This window comes from Canis lupus, chromosome X (genome assembly GCF_003254725.2).
Source record: "Canis lupus dingo isolate Sandy chromosome X, ASM325472v2, whole genome shotgun sequence".
NCBI lineage: Eukaryota > Metazoa > Chordata > Mammalia > Carnivora > Canidae > Canis > Canis lupus.
The window spans coordinates 46,958,084-46,981,489 of NC_064281.1; the positions used below are offsets into that span (position 1 = coordinate 46,958,084).

Consider the following 23,406-nt stretch of genomic DNA (forward strand, 5'->3'; position numbering starts at 1 on the left):
ACTGATTCAACCCTCAGGCACAATGCACTCCCCACTCCTGTCCCTCAACCAAGAATTACATTCTGATACAATAGAAAAACAGAGACTAGAGTGAGGGCACCCCAAATCTTAGGAATACAGTCCCACCAACAGTACTTTAAAGCTAGAGAGTAGAAATAAATTGAAGGAATTAATCACATTTATAATGAAGAACGTAAATACAAGTAATAGTCTCTGCTACAGTTCATATGGCTGTATAACAAATCATCCCCAAACAAGGATTAAAACAATGACATTAATTTTGCTGCTGTATATGAAATTTGGGCAAGGCTCTTTAGCTACAGCTCATCTCTACTCCTCTTAGATTCAGCTGGGGTTGCTCAAAAGCTAGAGACTGGAATCATCTGAAGGTCCAGTGAATTATATGTCTACTAGTAAATATTGGCTGCTGGCTGAGATTTGTGCTACGGCTGTTTGTAGCAGCATCTATATGTCCTCTTCACATGGCCTGGACTTCTTCATAACATAGCGTCTAGTTCCCAAATGACAAGAGTCATTTGTCACTTGTATAACAGTCTCAAGAGTCACAAGGTAGTCTCTTGGTTGGAGCAGTCACAAGCTCACCCAGGTTCAAGAAGAGAGGTAAAAGACTCTACTTCTTGATGAAGGAGTCACAACGTGGCCACTTTTGGAACTTGTAATCTGCCACAATTACCCTTTTACTCAACTTCAACTTCTTGGAAGTACTTTCCTTGGTGGAGTGGCTCATACCTTCATTCTTGGTGATCTCATCTGGATGGGACTGTGATTCTTCTCCTAGGAATCATGACAACACAGCGCAAGCTACATCTCAAAAGATCTCCTGGGCTTTGTCCATTTTTTTCCTAGCCCACAGTGTTAAACAGCGATCCTTTTGCACCTGGTAAACAGTAAATTATCTGGCCACTACCTTCATGCTCTCTTTGCCTGTTGACTCAATGGTAATGGAGAGGTGGCCATTTCAGCCCCCAGTGCAGCATAACCATTACTGTAACCACTCGTAGAAAATTAATCCTTAGGTATTCACTCTCTGCTAACTGTCCCGGGAATGGAAATCTTAATTGGTATAGGATGTAACTGTGCAAAGTACCACCTCTTTCTCCACACCTTGATTCCCATGTCCATATGTTCTAGCTGTTGGAGAAGGAGCTCCATATGTTTGTCCCTTGGTCCAAGTACACGCTTCATGCTATAAGATATCATCCTCACCTTACAAGTGTTTCTCCTGGCTAGGATCTTTAGGTAGTCTCTCCATTGTAGCCGAGGCCAACTGTGTTTGTTTGTTTTGTTTTTAGCTTTCTATTCCCACAAAATCTTATTTTATTTTGTTTAATTTCATTTCATTTTTATTTTTATTTGAGTAGAGTTAACACAATTTTATATTAGTTTCCGATGTACAACATCATGATTTCAAGAGGTTTATATGTTATGATATGCTCACCACAAGTATAGCTATTATCTGTCACCCAGCAATGCTTTTACGATATTATTGAGTATATTACCTATCCTGTGACTTCTATTCCCATGACTTATTCATTCCATAACTGCAAGCCTGTATCTCCCTCCCCCCTTCAACCATTTTGCCCATCCCTCCATTCCCCTTGCCTCTGGCAACTATCAATTTGTTCATATTTATAGATCTGATTCTGCTTTTTGTGTTATTCATTCATATTTTTTTTAGATTCCACATATGAGTGAAATCATATGGCATTTGTCCTTTTTTTTTTTTTTACTTCTTTCACTTATCAGGTAATACTGATACCTCCTGGGTCTGTCTATGCTGTTGCAAATGGCAAGATTTCATCCTTTTATGGCTGAGTAATACCCTATTATATATTATGTAACATTACATCTTCCTTATCCATTCGTCTGTCAATGGACACTTAGGTTGCTTCCATATCTTGGCTATTGTAAGTAATGCTGCAGTAAACGTAGGGATGCATATATCTTTTTGAATTCATGTTTTCATACTCTCTGGGTAAATACCCAGTAGTGGAATGATTGGATTGCATATTCTCTATTTTTTTTGTATTTTCTGAGAAACCTCCATACTTTTTCTACAGTGACTGCACCAATTTACATTCCCACAAACAGTGCAAAAGGGTTCTTTTTTCTCCACATCCTCACTGACATTTGTTATTTCTTATGTTTTTCATTTTAGCCATTCTGACAGGTGTAAGGTGGTATCTCATTGTGGTTTTGATTTGCATTTCATTGATAATTAGTAACGTTGGGCATATTTTCATATGTCTGTTAGCCCTCTGTGTATCTTCTTTGGAAAGCTATCTATTCAGGTCCTTTGCTCACTTTTAAAATTAGATTGTTTGGTTGTTTTGGCATTGAGTTGTGTAAATTCTTTATATATTTCGGTTCTTAACCCCTTATTGGATATATAATTTGCAACAGTCCACATATTTTGATCTTAAGTTTTCCCAAGAAGGAAACAATAAATATTAGAGATAAATTAAATGAGTAACAGAAAAAATAACAGAGAAAAATCAATGAAACCCAAAGTTGTTTCTAAAAAAGAAAAAATCACCAAGACTTTACGTATATTGACTTAAAAGACAGAGAGAGAGGACCCAAATTACAACAGGTTTTACAGGAATAAAGAGGATATAAAAGAATGCTATAAACAATTCTGGGTCAACAAATTGTATAACTTTGGTGAAATGAATAAATTCGTAGAAACAAACAATCTAACAAGACCGCATCACAAAGAATTAGTCTGAGTCAGGAATTAAAAAAAAAAAAAAAAAAAAACTCCCAACAAAGAAAAGCACATACTCAGGTTGTTTCAATTCTGATTTTTCTAAACATTTAAAAATAATTAACAGGAATCTTCCACAAATTCTTCCAAACAATTGCCAAGGACAGAACATTTTTTAACTCAGTCTACAAAGCCAGCATTGCCATAACACCAAAACCAGACAAAAACATGACAAGAACCAATATCCCTGGTCAATACTGATGCAAAAATCCTCAACAAAATACTAACAAACAGACTTTAATAGCATATTAGAAAGATTATACACCATAACCAAGTGAGATTTATTCCTGGAATGAAAAGATACCTCAACATACAAAAAAGTCAATCAGTGCAATTCATTATGTGAATATAATGAAGGAAAAATTCCACATGATCTCCTCAATTGATATCAATTACATTTGATAATATTTAACACCCTTTCCTGATAAACACACTCAACAAAACAGGAATAAAGAAAAGTACATCATAATAAAGGTCATGATGTAAAGCCTACAGTTAACATTGCATTTGATTGAAATATTTACTCTAAAATTAAGAATAATACAAAGGTGACTGCTTTCACTACTTTTATTTAACATATCACTTGGAAGTCCCAGAGAGAATATCTAGGCAAGAAAAAGAAGTAGAAGTCATCCAAATTACAAAGGAAAAGGTAAAACTATCTCTGTTCACTGGCAAAATGATATATGTAGAAAACCCTAGAGATTACACACACACACACACACACACACACAGAGAGAGAGAGAGAGAGAACCCACTACTGACTATCTCCTATCTCTCCCACTAATTACAACTAAAGACTCTGGAAAAAATACAGAGTGTGTACCTGAGGAATCAGAAATTTGGGTAAAAGTAGATAGATTTTAGTAAAGAAGCAAAATATGGAGTCCATCCAAATTTATATCTGAGCACCATTCTTTTCTCTGAAACTCAGACTTGTCTAACCTACATGGCTTCCCTGTTTGGATGGACTCTTGGGTTTGTTATGTATATATATATTTTTTCACTAATACCTATCAACAAGTCTTCTTGATTCTATCTTCAAAATATATCCTGAGTACAACTGTCTCATCTATTACTACCACTTTAAAATCCAATGTCACTCATCTCTTGCCTTAATTAACATCTCAGTTTTCCTCCTTTATTCAACTCTCATCCCTGTGAAATATATTGTCCACAAAGTAGCCACCATGTTTCTTCAGCATATTGAACAAATTATGTCAGGACCTGTTAAATTTTTGAGTTCCCACTTTAACTTTAATAAAATCGTTACTCCTTAGCATGGCCAGCAAGACACTAGACTGTATGGCTTCTGCCTACCCCTCCAACTTCTCCTCTCATTTAGTACACTGTATCCACACTTGATTTTATCCGTTCTTTGTTCCAGGCTTGGTCCCTTCATGAGGCTTTTTTATGTTCTGTTTCTCTGATGTATTATTTTTTTCTATTGTTGCTTTCAAAATTTCCTTTTCTCCCTTTGGCTTTTGAGTTTTGCTTCTCTTTGTGTTTCTCCTGCTTGGAGCTCATTTAGTTTCTTTGATCTTTAAGTTAATACTTTTACCAAATTTGGGGAATTTTTTTTTTTTGTCTTTTGTTCTTCAGAAACTTTGTCTGCCCCTTCTTTTTCTTTTGCCCTTTCTGTATTACAATTACACATATGTTGGGGTGCTTGATATTTTTGCACAGACCTCTGAAGCTTCATTCACTCTTTTATCCCTGTTCTTTAGATTGACTAATTTCTATTGTTCTGTCTTCATGTATGCAGTGGTTTCTTTTGTTATCTCAGTTATGCTTCTCAGTAAATCTCGTGAATTTTTTTTCATTTTGGTTATGACGCTATTCAGCTCTAGATTTTCCATTGTTTTTCTCTCAGAATTTTTATTTCTTGGCTAATATTCCCTATTTTTGTCCCAAATCCACTCTATTTTCCTTTAACTTTTAAATATTTATTTCTTAAAAATTTTAAATTTATTTATAATAGTTGCATTGAAGTGTATCTGCTAAATTAATATCTAGTTTTACATAGAGGCAGATTTCACTGACTCATTTCCTTTCTTTTTTTAAGATTTTGTTTATTTATTCAAGAGAGACACAGAGAAAGAGAGGCAGAGACATAGGCAGAGGAAGAAGCAGGCTCCTGGTGGGAAGCCCCATGCGGGACTCGATTCCAGAACTGTGGGATCATGCCCTGAGCCAAAGGCAGACACTCAACCACTAAGCCACCTAGGCGTCCTGACTCATTTATTGTCTTGGTAATGAGTTATACTTTCCATTTTTTCCCTATCTAATAAATTTGAATTGAAAGATGAATTTATAGATGGCACATTCTAGCGATTTTGATTTTGTTTTGTTTTCTGAATGTTTCTAGCTTCATCTTTTTTTTTCTATTAGTTGATAATTATTGTGACCTCAACTGGACTCAACTGCTAAAACTGTTTCCCAGATGTGTATAGGCAATAATGTCTGTGCTCAGCATTTTTTCCTTTCCTTTCCTTTCCTTTCCTTTCCTTTCCTTTCCTTTCCTTTCCTTCTTCTTTTTCTTTTGTTTCTTTTCTTTTCTTTCCTTACATTCTTTTTCTCTTTTTTTTTTGGCTGGGAATTCTGGCAGTCTCCCTTTCACCTGTACAGTTTTGTATTCAGAAAGTTAGGGTGGAGCTTTTGTCCAAACACCTCAATCCTAGGGTTGCCAGGTAAAACACAAGATGCCTTTTGAATTTCAGATAAGCAATGAATAATATTTTTAGTATATTTAAAATTCAAATTTAACTGGGAATTTTTATTTTTATTTGCTAAATATTGCAGCCCTACTCAAACCAGTAAGGCTACCTCTCTCTGTCGTCCAAGTTGCCTGTGGGTTGAGGAGTGCATTAAAAATTATAGCAACATCCATCACAAGTCATCCAAGACTTCCAATTTTTTCCTGACTCCCTGGGTCTCCCTCATGGATGCAATTTAGCAGTCAGACCATAAGCACTGGAGAATACGATATCTCAACCCTTTTGTGACTCTTTACTTCCAAAGTATCTGTGCAAAATCTCTAAGTTGGCCTGTCAACATTCCCAGATGGAGTCCACCACCTCTACACAGCACAACAGTTGACTTTTACGATCTGAGCTGGAGAGAGGGAATGAGGACACCCCCAGGAAAAAGGCCACAAACTTTCCTTCTTACCTGACACTGTAGCAGTTTTTTCATAAAGAAACATTTCTCAGGGTTTCAATTGTCTGTCCGTACCATGAAGTGGTTGTTTTTCTTTTTTTTTTTTTCTTTTTTTTTTTTGAAGTGGTTGTTTTTCAATATTTTGTTTTACTTGTGTTCTGTGAAAGTGAATTCCCCAAACTCCACACACCACTATTACTGGAAGCCATTCTGGGTACTGAAAACTGTGATTCTCTGTGTGTGAGACGGCAAAGAAAAGAACTCCACATTATACTCATGTAACGTATTCACCACTCACTACAATAGCCTGTCTACAACCTGGTACCTACACATTAATATCTACATTAGATTTTATAGAATAAAGGGAGTGTCCCTTCTGTCAGAGTCATTACAAAGATAAATGAATAAATGCAGTAAGAAAACAGCAATGCCTACCATGTTTTAGGGATATCCTGGACGTGAGAAATGAAAGAATGGATCATGGTCTTTGGCATCTGGGAATCTCACAACTATTTTGGTTAGGCAAACATAAACAGAAAAGCTGCGGAAGTGCAAAGAAAGGACACAGGGGAGGGAAGCCTGTGAGAAAAGCATATACAGCGGAGTTGTGGCCAAAGCAGCAAGAGGAAAACAAAGAGAGAAGTCTGAGGAGGAAAAGAGAGAGAAGTCTGTTTTGAATGTGAAAGAGCTCACCTGGACTCACCCAAGGCCACTGATCACTGAGTTCATGTTCTTGATTATGCTGAAGTAAGCCTGAATGACATCTGCAATTATTCTCTGAAAAACTAAAGTAACCTGATGGCAGTGTTGTATTCATCCAACTAGTTTTTATTGAAACCCAACACTGTTCATCAGTTCTTTTGTATTTGGGTTTATGAAGGGGGAAAAGTGGAGAATACAGTGGTATCAGAATATTCTGAACAAGATATGGGGATAAAAGCCACCACTACCAGACCACCCCAATCCTGTTCTTATGAACATGCATACAAGTAGAGACATTCTACGTTCTCTCATTTTCAATATATTATTTCCTGTGAACAAAATGACAATATAATAATAGCTATGTTTTTTGAGTGAGCATTATGTGTCATCATCCCTCATTTTCTGGGGACCAGGCTCCAGGTGCTGGGTGAGGCAGGCTATGGAGACATAGGGATGATTCTTATAGGATAACAGTGCTTGAGTAGTTCATAGTCTAGTAAGCAGACAACCACAGTGAAAATAATTAAAAGGCAAATATGATGAGAGCCATGGCAGGAGTGAGCTAGAGAAGCTTGAAACATGAACAAAGGAATTCAAGTTTTCAGGAACAGCTTCACAGAGGTGGTAACATAATATTATTATTCACATTTTTAGATGAGGTAACAGTGGGTCAGAGAGGTTAAGTCATTCATTCACCCAGCAGGTGATGAAGCCATTTATCAATCTAGATATGTTTAAATGCAAAGTTCTGAGAAAATGCAACATGTATTACAAAAATCCTTCCCTCATATTAGTATCGATTTTTACAATTCATATTCATCACCTCTACTTCAATTTGGTACTGTTTTTCATTCAATACATGCCTTTCTATTTCGTATTTTAAAATTGTATTGTGAGAATTATAGATTCACATGAAGTTGTAAGAAGTAATACAGATGAGATTTTGCAAAACTATAGTATAATATCACAATTAGAATATTGACATGGATGCAATCCACTGATCTTACTCAGATTTACCAGTGGTATTTATTTGTGTAGGAGTAGGTGTGTATTTAGTGCCATACAAGTTTATCACATGTGTAGACTTGTGTATCCAACACCACAGTAAAGATACTGATGTAGTCCTTTATCACAAGGATCACACACATGGCCCTTTTAATGACACACATCTTCCTGTGCTATGGTCCCTAACTCCCCTAATCTGGCAACCACAAATGGATTCTACATTTCTAAAATTTTATCATTTCAAATATGATGCAACAGTGAAATCATACAGCATGTAACCTTTTGGCTATATTTATTATTTCCTCAGTATACTTCTCTGAAGATTCATCCAAGTTGTTGAATGTATTAAGAGTTCAGGGGGCAGGGCAAGATGGCGGAAGAGTAGGGTCCCCAAGTCACCTGTCCCCAACAACTTACCTAGATAACTTTCAAATCATCCTGAAAACCTATGAATTCAACCTGAGATTTAAAGAGAGAACAGCTGGGACGCTACAGAGAGAAGAGTGTGTGCTGCTAACAAAGTAGGAAGACGGGAAAAAAAATAAAAAATAAAAAAATAATCAAGTGGGAGAGGGGCCCCAACGAGGAGCCGGGCTGAGGCCAGGCAGCGAAGGCCTCCAGGACAGGAAAGCCCAGTCCCGGAGAAGCAGGAACTTTAAAAATCCGCACGGGATTCTTCCTGGATGGAAAGGCACTGAGCAAGGAACTCGGGCAGAAATGCAGGAGGGGCAGTGGAGCCTCCAGGTTCCCGGGGTCACTAACAGAGGAACTGATCCTGTGGGAGAGCACCACACACACAGTGGGCAGAGCTCAGTAAAGGGCTGGAGAGCGCCTGGCAGGGCCTCAGGGGAAGCTCAGCTGCGCCCTGCTGCCTTCGGGAGCCGCAGCCCCGGGAGCGCGATTCTAGCAGCACAGGCCCCGGATCCCAGGGCACCGAACTGACACAGCCTAGGATCCTTCATTCCGCCTAAACAGGTGGAGGAGGGGAGGGCTCAGGACAGCAAGGACGCTACTGCCACCGGGCGGCCCCGGGCTATGCAGATCAGCACCGCCCCCCCCCCCCCCCCCGCGCCGGTCCCCGGGATCATCCAGGGCAGTGCCGACTGGGAGACTGCAGTAGTTACTGTCGGAGCTGACTCCAGGGCTGGAGAGCTGGCCACGCCCAGTGTTGTCATCCCTCCTGGTGTCACCCTGTCCCTGGGATGTAGCGGGGCCTCCAGGGAAGGAACAGGGGCCTCACAGGATAACAGCTCCCACTGAGCCCAACACCTGGCAGGGGTAGGGGCAGCGCCCCCAGGTACACACACCTGACAATCAGCACAGCATGCCCCTTCCCAACTGGAAGGATAGGAGAAGAGCAAGTTCTTGACTGAGCAGTGCTAGAAAGCTCCAGGGGGAGTCAAGGGACTTACAGTATATAGAAGCAGAGGATACTGCCTTGTTTTTTGTTTTGTTTTGTTTTTTTCTTTTTTTCTTCCTTTTCCCAGTACAACTCCTTTTCAGCCACTCTGCACTGAGCTAAATGACTAGAAAGAAGAACTCACCAGAAAACACAGAATCAGAAACAGTACTCTCTGCCACAGAGTTACAGAATTTACATTACAATTTGATGTCAGAAAGACAATTAAGAAGCACAATTATAAAGCTCCTGGTGGCTCTGGAAAAAAGCATAAAGGAATCAAGAGACTTCATGACAGCAGAATTTATATCTAATCAGGCTGAAATTAAAAATCAATTAAATGAGATGCAATTCAAACTGGAGTTCCTAACGATGAGGCTTAATGAGGTAGAAGAAAGAGTGAGTGACATAGAAGACAAGGTGATCCTTGCTAGGAAGGAAGCTGAGGAGAAAAGAGAAAAAAAAAAAAAACAAAAACAATTAAAGACCGTGAAGAAAGGTTAAGGGAAATAAATGACAACCTCAGAAGGAAAAAAATCTACATTGAATTGGGGTTCCAGAGGGTGCCAAAAGGGACAGAGGACCAGAAAGTGTATTTGAACAAATCATAGCTGAGAACTTCCCTAACTTGGGGAGGGAAACAGGCATTCAGATCGAGGAGAAAGAGAGATTCCCCACCCCCTAAAATCAGTAAAAGCCTTCAACACCTTGACATTTAAGAGTGAAACTTGCAAATTCCAGGGATAAAGAGAAAGTCCTTAAAGCAGCAAGAGACAAGAAATCCCTAACTCATATAGGGATAAATACTATATTAACAGCAGACTTCTCCACAGAGACCTGGCAGGCCAGAAAGGGCTGGCAGGATATATTCAGGGTCCTATATGAGAAGAGCATGCAGCCAAGAGTCCTCTATCCAGCAAGGCTCTCATTCAGAATAGAAGGAGAGATAAAGAGCTTCCAAGATAGGCAGAAACTGAAAGAATATGTGACCACCAAACCAGCTCTGTAAGAAATAACAAGGGAGACTCTGTAAAAGAAAGAGGAAGTCCAAAGAAACAATCCACAAAAACAGGGACTGAATAGGTATCATGATGACACTGAATTGATATCTTTCAATACTAACTCTGAACGTGAATGGCCTTAATGATCCCATCAAAAGACGCAGGGTTTCAGAATGGATAAAAAAGCAAGACCCATCTATTTGCTGTCTACAAGAGACTCATTTTAGACCTAAGGACATCTACACCCTAAACATAAAAGGGTTGGAGAACAATTTACCATTCAAATGGTCCTCAAAAGACACAGGAGTAGCCATCCTCAGATCAGATAAATTAAAGTTTATCCAAAGACTGTTGTAAGAGATATAGCGGGACACTATATCAAACTTAACGGACCTATCCAACAAGAGGATCTAAATATCGTGAATATTTATGCCCCTGATGTAGGAGCCGCCAAGTATATCAATCAATTAACAACCAAAGTTAAGACATACTTAGATAATAATACACTAATGCTGGGATACTTCAAGACGGAACTTTCTGCAAACGACAGCTTTTCTACGCACAACATCTCCAAAGAAACAAGAGCTTTAAATGATACACCAGACCAGATGGATTTCACAGATATTTACAGAACTTTACATCCAAACACAACTCAATACACATTCGTCTCAAGTGCACATGGAACTTTCTCCAGAATAGACCACATACTGGGTCACAAATCAGGTCTTAACCAACACCAAAAGATTGGGATCATCCCCTGCATATATTCAGACCATAATTCTTTGAAACTAGAACTCAATCACAAGAAGAAATTTGGAAGAAATCAAACACGTGAAGGTTAAAGAGCATCCTGCTAAAAGATGAAAGGGTCAACCAGGAAATTAGAGAAGAATGAAAAAAAATTCATGGAAACTAATGAGAATGAAGATACAACTGTTCAAAATCTTTGGGATACAGCAAAAGCAGTCCTGAGAGGAAAATACATTGCCATACAAGCATCCCTCAATAAATTGGAAAAAACTCAAATACACAAGCTAACCTTCCACCTAAAGGAACAGGAAAAGAACAGCGAATAAAACCTACACCCAGCAGAAGAGAGTTAATAAAGATTCAAGCAGAACTCAATGAAATGGAGACCAGGAGAACTGTGGAACAGATCAACAAAACCAGGAGGTGGTTCTTTGAAAGAATTAATAAGATAGATGAACCATTAGCCAGCATTGTTAAAAAACAAAAGAGAAAAGACTCAAGTAAATAAAATCACCAATGAAAAAGGAGAGATCACAACTGGTACAAAGGAAATACAAACGATTTTGAAAACATATGATGAGCAGCTATACGCCAATAAATTAGGCAATCTAGAAGAAATGGATGCATTCCTGTAAAACCACAAACGACCAAAACTGGAACGGGAAGAAATAGAAACCTTGAACAGGCCGATAACCAGGGAGGAAATTGAAGCAGTCATCAAAAACCTCCCGAGACACAAAAGCCCAGGGCCAGATGGCTTCCCAGGGGAATTCTATCAAACGTTTAAAGAAGAAACAATACCTATTCTACTAAAGCTGTTTGGAAAGATAGAAAGAGATGGAATACTTCCAAACTCATTCTCCGAGGCCAGCATCGCCTTAATTCCAATACCAGACAAAGACGCCACCAAAAAGGAGAATTATAGACCAATATGCCTGATAAACACAGATGCAAAAATTCTCAACAAGATACTAGCCTATTGGATCCAACAGTATATTGAGAAGATTATTCACCATGACCAAGTGGGATTTATCCCCAGAATGCAAGGCTGGTTAAACACTCATAAAGCAGTCAGTGTGATAGACCATATCAACAAGAGAAAAAACAAGAACCATATGATCCTCTCAATAGATGAAGAGAAAGCATTTGACAGAAGACAGCATCCATTCCAGATCCAAACTCTTTAGGGTGTAGGGATAGAGGGAACATTCTTCAGCACATTAAAAGCCATCTACAAAAAGCCCACAGCAAATATCATTCCCAATGGGGAAACATTGGGAGCCTTTCCCCTAGATCAGGAACATGACAGGGATGTCCTTTCCCAGCACTGTTATTCAACATAGTAGTAGAAGTCCTAGACTCAGCAATCAGAAAACAAAAAGACATTAAAGGCATTCAAATTGGCAAAGAAGACATCCATCTCTCCCTCTTTGCAGATGACATAATAGTGTGCAGAGAAACCCCAAAAGACTCCACCACAAGATTGCTAGAACTCATACAGCAATTCGGCAGTGTGGCAGGATACAAAATCAATGCCCAGAAGTCAGTGGCATTTCTAGACACCAACAATGAGACTGAAGAAAGAGAAATTAAGGAGTCAATCCTATTTACAATGGCACCCAAAAGCATAAGATACCTAGGAATAAACATCACCAAAGAGGTAAAGGATCTGTACCCTAAAAACTACAGAACACGTCTGAAAGAAATGGAGGAAGACACAAAGAGATGGAAAAATATTCCATGCTCCTGGATTGGAAGAATTAATATTGTGAAAATGTCAATGCTACCCAGGGAAACTTACTCATGCAATGCAATTTGTATGAAACTACCACGGACTTTCTTCAGAGAGTTGGAACAAATCATCTTAAGATTTGTGTGGAGTCAGAAAAGACCCCAAATAGCCAGGGGAATATTAAAAAGGAAAACCAGAGCTGGGGGCATCACAATGCCAGACTTCAGATTGTACTACAAAGCTGGGCTCATCAAGACAGTGTGTTCCCGCACGAAAACAGACACATAGGTCAATGGAATAGAATAGAGGACCCAGAAACGGGCCCTCAACATATGGTCAACTATTATCTGACAAAGCAGGAAATATTATCCACTGGAAAAAGGACAGTCTCTTCAATAAATGGTGCTGGGAAAATTGGACAGCCACATGCAGAAGAACTACACTAGACCATTCTCCTACACCATACACAAAGATAAACTCAAAATGGATGAATGATCTAAATGTGAGACAAGAATCCATCAAAATCCTCAAGGAGAACACAGGCCTTTTTGAACTTGGCGACAACAACTTAATGGAAGATACATCTATGACGGCAAGGGAAACAAAAGTAGACATGAACTATTCAGACTTATTCAACGTATAAAGCTTCTGCACGGCGAAAGAAACAGTCCACAAAACTAAAAGACAACCTACAGAATGGGAGAAGATATTTGCAAATGACATATCAGATAAAGGGCTAGTATCCAAGATCTATAAAGAACTTATTCAACTCAACAGCAAAGAAACAAACAATCCAATCATGAAATGGGCAAAAGACATGAACAGAAATCTCACAGAGGAAGACATAGACATGGCCCACAAGCACATGAGAAAATGATCGGCATCTCTTGCCATCAGGGAAATACAAAACAAAACCACAATGAGATGTGCCCTCATACCGGTGAGAATCGTGAAAATTAACAAGACAGGAAACAAATGTTGGAGAGGATGTGGAGAAAGGGGAACCCTCTTGCACTGTTGGTGGGAATGTGAACTGGTACAACCACTCTGGAAAACTGTGTGGAGGTTCCTCAAAGAGTGAAAAATAGATCTGCCCTACGACCCAGCAATTGCACTGTTGGGGATTTACCCCAAAGATACAGATGCAGTGAATCCCCGGGACACCTGTATCCCAATGGTTATAGCAGCAATGTCCACAATAGCCAAACTGTGCAAGGAGCCTCAGTGTCCATCGAAAGAATGGATAAAGAAGATGTGGTGTATGTATACAGTGGAATATTAATTACTCAGACATTAGAAACGACATATACCCACCATTTGCTTCGATGTGGATGGAAGTTGAGGGTATTATGCTGAGTGAAGCAAGTCAATCGGAGAAGGACAAACATTATATGGTCTCATTCATTTGGAAAATATAAAAATAGTGAAAGGGACTAAAGGGGAAAGGAGAGAAATTGAGTGGGAAATATCAGTGAGGGTGACAGAGCTTGAGTTACTCCTAACTCTGGGAAATGTACAAGGGGTGGTGGAAAGGGAGGTGGGCGGGGCTTGGGGTGAATGGCTGACGGGCACTGAGGGGGGCACTTGATGGGAGGAGTACTGGATGTTATGCTATATGTTGGCAAATTTAACTCCAATAAAAATATACAAAAAATAGTTCATTCCTTTTATTGCTGAGTAGAACTCTGTGCAATGGATGTATCATAGGTTGCTTAGCCATTCATCTGTTTGAAGGACATCAGGGCTGTTTCTAGTTTTTGGCTATTACCAACAATGTTGCTATGAGCATTTTTTATACGGAATTTTGGCAAATATTAATTTTTATTTATATGGTGTAAATGCCCAAGAGTAAAATGTCTAGGACGTACAGTTACTGTCTATTTAGTTTTTAAGAAATTACCAAACTGTATTGCAGAGTGGCAATGTCATTTTATGTTTCCAAGAAATACACATGAGTATAAGTGCTCCAGATTCTCCACACCTTCACCAGCATTTGGTATTGTCAGTATTATTTTGTTATTATTTTGGCCGGTGTGGCAAATATGTAGTGCTAGTTCATTGTCATTTTAATATGCTTTCTTAATGGCTAATGGTGTTTGTTATCTTTTTAGAGATTATTTGCCACATTATATCCTCTGCAGTGACATGGCTGTTCATGTTTTTGTCCACTTTCTAGTTGGCATATATACTTTTTAACTTTGGTCTCTTGAGAATTCTTTATATATTCTAAATACTAATCCTTTGTCAAATATATGGTTTGAAATACATCCTCCCAGACGGTAGCTTGTCTTTTCAATTTTACATGGGCTTTCACAGAGCAAAAGTGTTTAATTTTGATGAGGTTCAGTTTATCAATTTTTCTCTTTGTGGATCATGCTTTTGGTTTCAAGCCTAAGGACTCATTTCCTAACCCGAGATTTCAAAGATTTTGCTATCTATTTAAAATTTTTGTTATTGCCTTATGTTTTCCTTTTATGTTCATAATTTATCTTTTAAATTTTTTATTGGAGTTCAATTTGCCAACATTTAGCATAACACCCAGTGCTCATCCCGCCAAGTGCCCCCGCTCAGTGCCGATCACCCAGTCACCCAAACCCCCCCGCCCACCTCCCCTTCCACTACCCCTTGTTCATTTCCCAGAGTTTAGGGGTCTCTCATGTTTTGTCACCCTCACTGATATTTTCACTCATTTTCTCTCCTTTCCCTTTATTCCCTTTCACGAATTATTATATTCCCCAAATGAATGAGACCATAAAATGTTTGTCCTTTTCCGATTGACTTATTTCACTCAGCATAATACCCTCCAGTCCCATCCACGTTGAAGCAAATGGTGGGTATTTCTCGTTTCTAATGGCTGAGTAATATTCCATTTTATACATATACCACATCTTCTTTATCCAATCATCTTTCGATGGACACCGAGGCTCCTTCCAGTTTGGCTATTGTGGACATTGCTGCTATAAACATCAGGGTGCAGGTGTCCCGGCGTTTCACTGCATCTGTATATTTGGGGTAAATCCCCAGCAGCGCAATTGCTGGGTCCTAGGGCAGATCTATTTTTCACTCTTTGAGGAACCTCCACACAGTCTTCCAGAGTGGCTGCAACAGTTCACATTCCCACCAACAGTGCAAGAGGGTTCCCCTTTCTCCACATGCTCTCCAACATTTGTGGTTTCCTGCCTTGTTAATTTTCCCCATTCGCACTGGTGTGAGGTGGTATCTCATTGTGGTTTTGATTGGTATTTCCCTGATGGCCAGTGATGCGGAGCATTTTCTCATGTGCTTGTTGGCCCTGCCTATGTCTTCCTCTGTGAGATTTCTGTTCATGTCTTTTGCCCATTTCATGATTGGATTGTTTGTTTCTTTGCTGTTGAGTTGAATAAGTTCTTTATAGATCTCGGATACTAGCCCTTTATCTGATAGGTCATTTGCAAACATCTTCTCCCAATCTGTAGGTTTTCTTTTAGTTTTGTGGACTGTTTCTTTTGCTCTGCAGAAGCTTTTTATCTTGATGAAGTCCCAATGATTCATTTCTGCTTTTGTTTCTCTTGCCTTCATGGATGTATCTTGCAAGAAGTTGCTCTGGCCAAGTTCAAAAGGGTGTTGCCTGTGTTCTCCTCTAGGATTTTGATGGATTCTTATCTCACATTTAGATCTTTCATCCATTTTGAGTTTATCTTTGTGTATGGTGTAAGAGAATGGTCTAGTTTCGTTCTTCTGCATGTGGCTGTCCAATTTTCCCAGCACCATTTATTGAAGAGACTGTCCTTTTTCCAGTGGATAGTCTTTCCTGCTTTGTCAAATCATAATTTGTTTTGAATGAACTTTTATATAATGTGTGAAGTTTAAGTCATGATTTATTTTTTGGACCTGTGGAAGTCCTGGTGCTAGTTGCTCTAGTACCATTTGTTGAAAACGCCATCCTTCTTCCATTGAATTGCTTTTGCACTCTTGTCAAAATTCAAGTCAGCATTTTTGTGTGAATCTATTTGAGGATTCTTGAACTAGTCCACTTATGCAAGTGTCTATCCCTCAGCCAACACCATACTGTTTTGATTACTGGAGCTAAATAATAATATACCAATAATATATGAATGTATTGGTAGAATAATTCCTTCCACTTTATTCTTTTTGAGGAGTTGTTGTTGTCTTGAATATTTGTAGCATATTTTATTACATGGTAATCTTTTCATTTAAGTTTATTCTTTTCTGGATCATTGTTGAATCAGATGCAGTTGAAAGAAATAATACACAGAGAGCCCAGTTGCCATCTGCTCAATTTCTTCCAATGGTAATATCTCACAAAACTATAATATAGTGACAAGGATATCAACCTTGATATAGGCAGGCTACAAAACATTTCCATCACAGGGATCTGTCATATTACCTTTTTAATTTTTTTTTTTAACAACCGGACCCACTTTCTTTCCACTCTTAACATTCCTCAACCTGGCAGCCATCAGCCTGTGTCACATTTATTTTGTAATTTTAAGAATGGAATAATCCTGTATGTAACCTTCTGATATTGGCTTTTTTTCACTTACCATCATTCTCTGGCAATCTGCAAATAGAATTGCATATGTAAATAGTTCATTTCTTACTGGTGAGCAATATTCCATGGCATGGGTACACCATAATCTGTGTAGCCATTTACCCACTGAATCCTTCAGAGGGTCCTTCCCAGGATTTGGCTATTTCAGATAAAGCTGCTATAAACATTTGTGCACAGATTTCTGTGTGAAAAATAGTTTTCATTATTCTGGAACAAATGACCAGAACTACAATCCTCCCACTTTATTCTTTTTTTCTCCACAGTGCTCAAATTTTATTTTTTATTTTATTATTTTATTTTTAAATTTAAATTCAATTAATTAACATATAGTTTGTTACTAGTTTCAAAGGTAGAGTTCAGTGTTTCATCAGCCATATATAACACCTAGTGCTCATTATATCATGTGCCCTCCTTCATGCCCATCACCAGTTATCCCATCCCCACCCCCCCTTCCCCTACAGCAACCCTCAGTTTGTTTCCTATGATTAAGAGTCTTTTATGATTTGTCTCCCTCTGTAGTTTCATCTTGTTTAATTTTTCCCTCTCTTCCTCTGTGCTCCTGTATTTTGTTCCTTAAATCCCACATACGAATGAAATAATATGATTTATGAGTCATCATGCCTTCCCATTTGTAAAATTATGATTCTTATAGTGGTTATTAGTTTTATGGCAGCATACTAACAACATTTTCCAGGTTTTTTGAGATATAATTGATATATAACAAATTATGATTAGTATAAGCTTTTCAATTTGCTCCAGATTGTAAATTGTAAGTGGAATGAAGCATCATTTCCAGTTGATAAACATACCCACAGATAATGTGATATCTCTTAAATTAAGATGTGTCAATTAAGCCAATAAACAATGGCAATAGGAAAACTATTGATAAAATATAACCAGGGAATGTTCATCTTAATACACACACACACACACACACACACACACACACACACATTTTTTAAGCAAAAAGACAATTATTTGAAAGAGGACAAATGGTAACCAGCTACCAGGAAAACAGGTAATGAGCTTGGTCAGGAGTACTTTTTTAAAGCCCACAATATAACTAGAAAGATGAAAAGAAGAATAGAGGAGAGTTTCAGTCCTATAGGAAGATATCCCAATAGCCTGTACCAAGGTCATACCTTCTGATCAAGAGATTATAAAAGCCATAAATAAAATCATCACCATGGGAAATGACAGACAGTGACTTTGAATACACAAGTAGAAAGGATATTGGTAAGAATAAGCATTCTGTGCCTTCAGGCTTTGGTGGATAGTTGGATCCCCCAAAACACAAGCAAAGACTGAAATCCAAAGGAAAATTACTGTGAAGAAATAAAATAACTTTACAAATAAAAAATTAAATTAAATTAAATTAAATTAAATAACTTTACATGTCAAAAGTTTGGTGGCTTTAGAGAAATTCAGGTAATAATTTGCACATGTTATCAAGAAAGCTGGATGATACAATAAGCCATAAGTAAAGGAAATAGTTTCAGTAAATAGGCAGATGTGGTATTTAGTAAACTTAATGCCTAAAAGTACAATATTCCCTGAGATAGAACATAATGGACATGTTTGCCAAAAGTAAAGACCAATGAATGCTAGTGAGATGCAAAAATAAACCATAACATTTTGATAGGTGTTTTTCTGTCTCATTCTAATGTGAGCATCTTTAATAACATACTCCCAAGTATAGAGTTAACACTTAGGGGCTGGTTGATTTGATGTAACTGGCACTGAAAAGCACAGTTCTTTGAAGAAAAAGTCACCATATTTTCTTATTAAATTTCATGAAGCCTCATGAAATACAGAGAATAAAACAGTTTTCATTTTATTTTTCATCCTCTGCTTTCTCCAATGGGTCTTTTTTGGTTGATAATCCTTACGTTTCATTTAGGTTTTTACTGTCTTCAATTATCTTACTTTTAGCTCCTTGTCTGTCATTTGGCTATACCAAAATGCCAGGTAAGTTCTGAGTCATTTGCACAACCGTGGACCAATGTAGAGCGTTTCCATCTAAATGAGTCTTCACCAGCAGGCCAGCTGTGTGTGGTCACTTCTGGAATGCGGAGGGTGGGCCCTGCCACCAGAGACCATTTGAAGCATAGCAGCTCACACTGGCACTCAGCTTCCTTGTCGCTGGGCTCCTGACCAGACAAGTTGTGAGATTGCCACCCAGGCAGTTGCAGCAAAGGGCCCTGATTGACTGCCAGGGAGAAGGCAGGAACCCCGTGGGTCTGCTGCTCTGCTCTGCAGCGCCCTGTGCTCTCCCTGGAGGAGGAGCCAGAGGACAGGGTGGCAGAGCTGCCAGCAGTGTCTGAGGGCTTGTGGCCAGGAGGTGTGGGCATAGGTGCCAAGCTGAGCGCTGATTTTGTATCCTCAGACCTGACTGAAACTCATTTCTTTTTGCTTTTTGTTTGTTTGTTTGGTTGGTTCTGTGTGTGTCTGTTGTAGATTTCTTGGCATTTTCTTTATTTTTATTTTTTATTTTTTTTAATTTTTATTTATTTATGATAGTCACACAGAGAGAGAGAGAGAGAGAGAGAGAGAGAGGCAGAGACACAGGCAGAGGGAGAAGCAGGCTCCATGCACCGGGAGCCCGACGTGGGATTCGATCCAGGGTCTCCTGGATCGCGCCCTGGGCCAAAGGCAGGCGTCAAACCGCTGCGCCACCCAGGGATCCCCTTTATTTTTTAATTTAAATTCGATTAGTATAACACCCAGTGCTCATCACATTACGTGCTTTCCTTAATGCCTGTCACTCAATACATTTTCTATATAGACAATATTATCTACAATTAGGGGCAGTTTTATTTCTTCTTTTCCCATCAATATGCTTTTAATTAGTTTTATTATCTTATTTTAAGGGCTAAGTTTTGTTTTGTTTTGTTTTGTTTTGTTTTGTTTTGTTTGAGCAAGAGTAGAGAGATCAGACATCATTTCCTTCTTTTCAAACTTAGTTGTAGACAGCCTTAGCTGTAGGATTGTTTGTTTGTTTGTTTGTTTGTTTTTAAATGCTATCAAGTTTAGGAAATTCACCACTGTCCTAAATTTCTGAAAGTTTGTACTGTGACTTGATGTTGGATTTTGTCAGTACCTTGTGTGTTCCTTGATATAACCATATTATTTTTACTATTTAGTTTATTTGGATTACATTAATTGAATTTTGAATGTTGCAGCAACACTGCATACCTGGAAAAGCTCCCACTGGTCAAGATGTATAATTTGTTTTTATACAGTGTTGGATTTAATTTGGTCATATTTCATTAACAGTTTTTGTGCCTATGTTCATAAGAGATTTGATAACGTAGTGACTTTTTTGGTAGTCTGCAGCTGGTTTACATATCAGGTTAATATTGGCCTCATCCAATGTGTTGGGAAGGTTTTCTTCCTTGTTTCTTTTGAAAGAGATTGTGTAGACTGGTGTTACTTCTTTAACTGATTCATAGAATTTTCCAATTAAATCATCTGGGCCTGGGACTCTTTTTTTGGAAGATTTTTTAAATTAAAAATTTCAATTCCTTTAATAGTTTAGTGCTATTCAGGTGTCCGTTTAATCTTTTATGAGTTTTGATAGTTTTTGGGTTTTGAGGAATTGCTCCATTTCTTCTAAATTAGTGAGTTTATGAGCATATAGTTGTTCATGGTATTCCCATATCATGGCTGCAGACTCTGGAATGATTGGTTTTGATGATTTGTGCCATCTCTCTTTTGTATTTCTATCAGTATTGCTAGAGCTTATACATTTCAGTAATAGTTTTGAAAAAACTACATTTAATTTTTTTCTCTGCTATTTTCCTATTTTCAATATGACTTCCATCCTGGTGTTTATTATTTCCTTTGCTGTTATTTTGTTTACTTTTCTTTTCTTTTTCTAGTTTCCCTGTAAGGAGTTTGAACTTGCGGCACCTGGGTGGCTCAGTGGTTGAGCGTCTACGTTGGCTCAGGGTGTGATCCCACCTGGAATCAAGTCTCACATCAGGGTCCCCACAGGGGGCCTGCTTCTTCCTCTGCCTATGTCTCTGCCTCTCTCTCTGTATGGCTCTCATGAATAAATAAATAAAATTTAAAAAAAAAAAAAGAAAAGACAAACAAAATTGATAAACCTCTGTCCGTGCTTTCTGGAAGAAAAGATGCAGACTGCTAATATCAAAAGTGAGAGCAGTGTCCTAGCTGGCTCAGTTGGTAGAACATGCGAATCTTGATCTCAGGTTTGTGAATTTGAGCCCACATTGAGTGTGGAACTTACTTTAAAAAATCTTTTTAAAAAATGAGAGAGAGAGAGATCACTACCAATTACATAGGTATTGAAAGGATAATAAAGTAATACAATGAACAAGTGTACACCCATAACCTTGACAGACCCAATGAAATGAGCAATTCCTAGAAAGACAAACTCAGCTAAAACTCACACAAGAAACAATAGAGAGGAAATAGACACTCCAAATAGCTCTATATCTATTTTAAGAATCGATTCAATATTTAATAACCTTCTAACATAGAAAACAACAGGCCAAGATGGGTTGGCTTTGAATTCTAACATACATTGAAGTAAGAAATTATACCAATTCTGTACAATCTACTCCAGAAAGATAGGAGCAGGTGGAATATTTCCTAACTCAGTCTAAGAGGCCAGCATTACCTTAATACCAAGCCCAAATACAGACCCTTATAAAAATACAAAAAACTACAGATTAATCTCTCTCCTAACACAGATGCAAATACTCAACAAAGTATTAGCAAACCAAATGCAATTAATCTATAAAAACAACCATACACTGTGACTATTTGGGATTTATCCAGGTATTTAAGACTGGTTCAACATTTGAAAATCAGTTAATGGAATCTATCATATCAATAGACTGAGGAAGATAAATCACATGATCATATACAGATGCAGCAATAAGCAGTGGACAAAATCCAAAATCCAACACCCATTTATGATAAACAGTTTTAGCAAAATTATGAACAAGGGGAACTTTCTCAACCTGAGAAAGACCGCTTTAGCCAGCCCACTATCTGAGCCTAAAGTCCATGAAAGACACACTGAAGAGGGTAGAAAGTGCAGTTTCACTTTGCTTACATCACCCTTCCCCAAAGCACAGCTCAGTTCCAAGAGAGCTCCTCTCAGCCCATGATTTACCCACGGATGGAAGTAAAATCTTTAGCGAGCTTCCCCATCCAATCAGGTTGCTTACCCAAGAAACCCACTTCTTTTTCGCCTTCCAAGAATACTGAGGTTGATCATCATGTCTTAGTGGATGGGAGAAGTTGGGTGCAGGGAGAGAAATGGGTAGGTACTCAAAAGTCAGGGGTTCCGTTTCGACAAAGAGTCCAGGGGTTTTTACTAGCTGCTTCACAGACCCCATCAGGAAGATCCTTCCCCTAACTGGTCCATCGGAGCTTCCAAATGATGGGCACTCCACTCCTTTCACCATGGGCAGCTCCATGTGTGACCCTACAGTTTGATGAGTGGGAGTCTCTTGGCAGACAGCTTGAGAGAGTATGCAGACAGCCATCTTGACTATGCAGCATTGGGAGAAGACATACAAACCTGAGAACTTCAGGACACTGATCCATGGAAAACAACAGGGAGCACTCAGCAACTTTCCTGGCATCGTGGGATCAAGAAAAGTTATACAATTTTAGGAATTATCTCCCCCCACTTCCATGCAGTGAGTGCATCCATGGAAAAGACCTGAATGCACCTCAGAATCTTTAGCTGGGCTGACGGGTAAAGATATGTCCTCCCGTACCGAGCCAGTACAGACTAGAGGAGGTGACTGCATCTTCAAGTATATAGACAGCAAACACCAAGACTTCAAAGAACAAAGAATATCAAGGAAACATGACACGACCAAAGGAACACAAGTAGATCCCCAGAGAAATGGAGATCTACAAATTGTCTGACAGAAATTCTAATAATTGCTTTAAGGAAGCTCAGTGAGCTATATGAAAAACAGAGTTAGCTAACTCGATGCTCTAATGGTGGGCTGGAACTATGAAAGGATATTAATTAGTAACATGAAATCATATGAAAGTAATAAAACTCATTGGTAAATTTAGATATACAGTCAAACTCAGAATACTCAACATTGTAATGGCTGTATGTAAATCACTTTTAACTCTATTATAACGTTAAAAAAGAAAATAATTCAAATTAGGCACAGTAAAATAATTTTAAAATGGATAAGAAAATAAAACAATATATATTTGTATCATCAAAAAACATGAATATGAGGAGGAATAAGAGTGCAGAATTTTTGTATCAGATCAAAGTTAAAGTGTAAAAAAATATTAGTGTTATCAGGTTAA

General features: G+C 38.4%; 1 pseudogene; it reads right to left on the reverse strand.

The window, feature by feature from the left end:
• Positions 1 to 17,703: 17,703 nt before the first annotated feature.
• LOC125754718 (probable G-protein coupled receptor 160) lies at positions 17,704 to 18,863 on the reverse strand (annotated as a pseudogene).
• Positions 18,864 to 23,406: the final 4,543 nt, after the last annotated feature.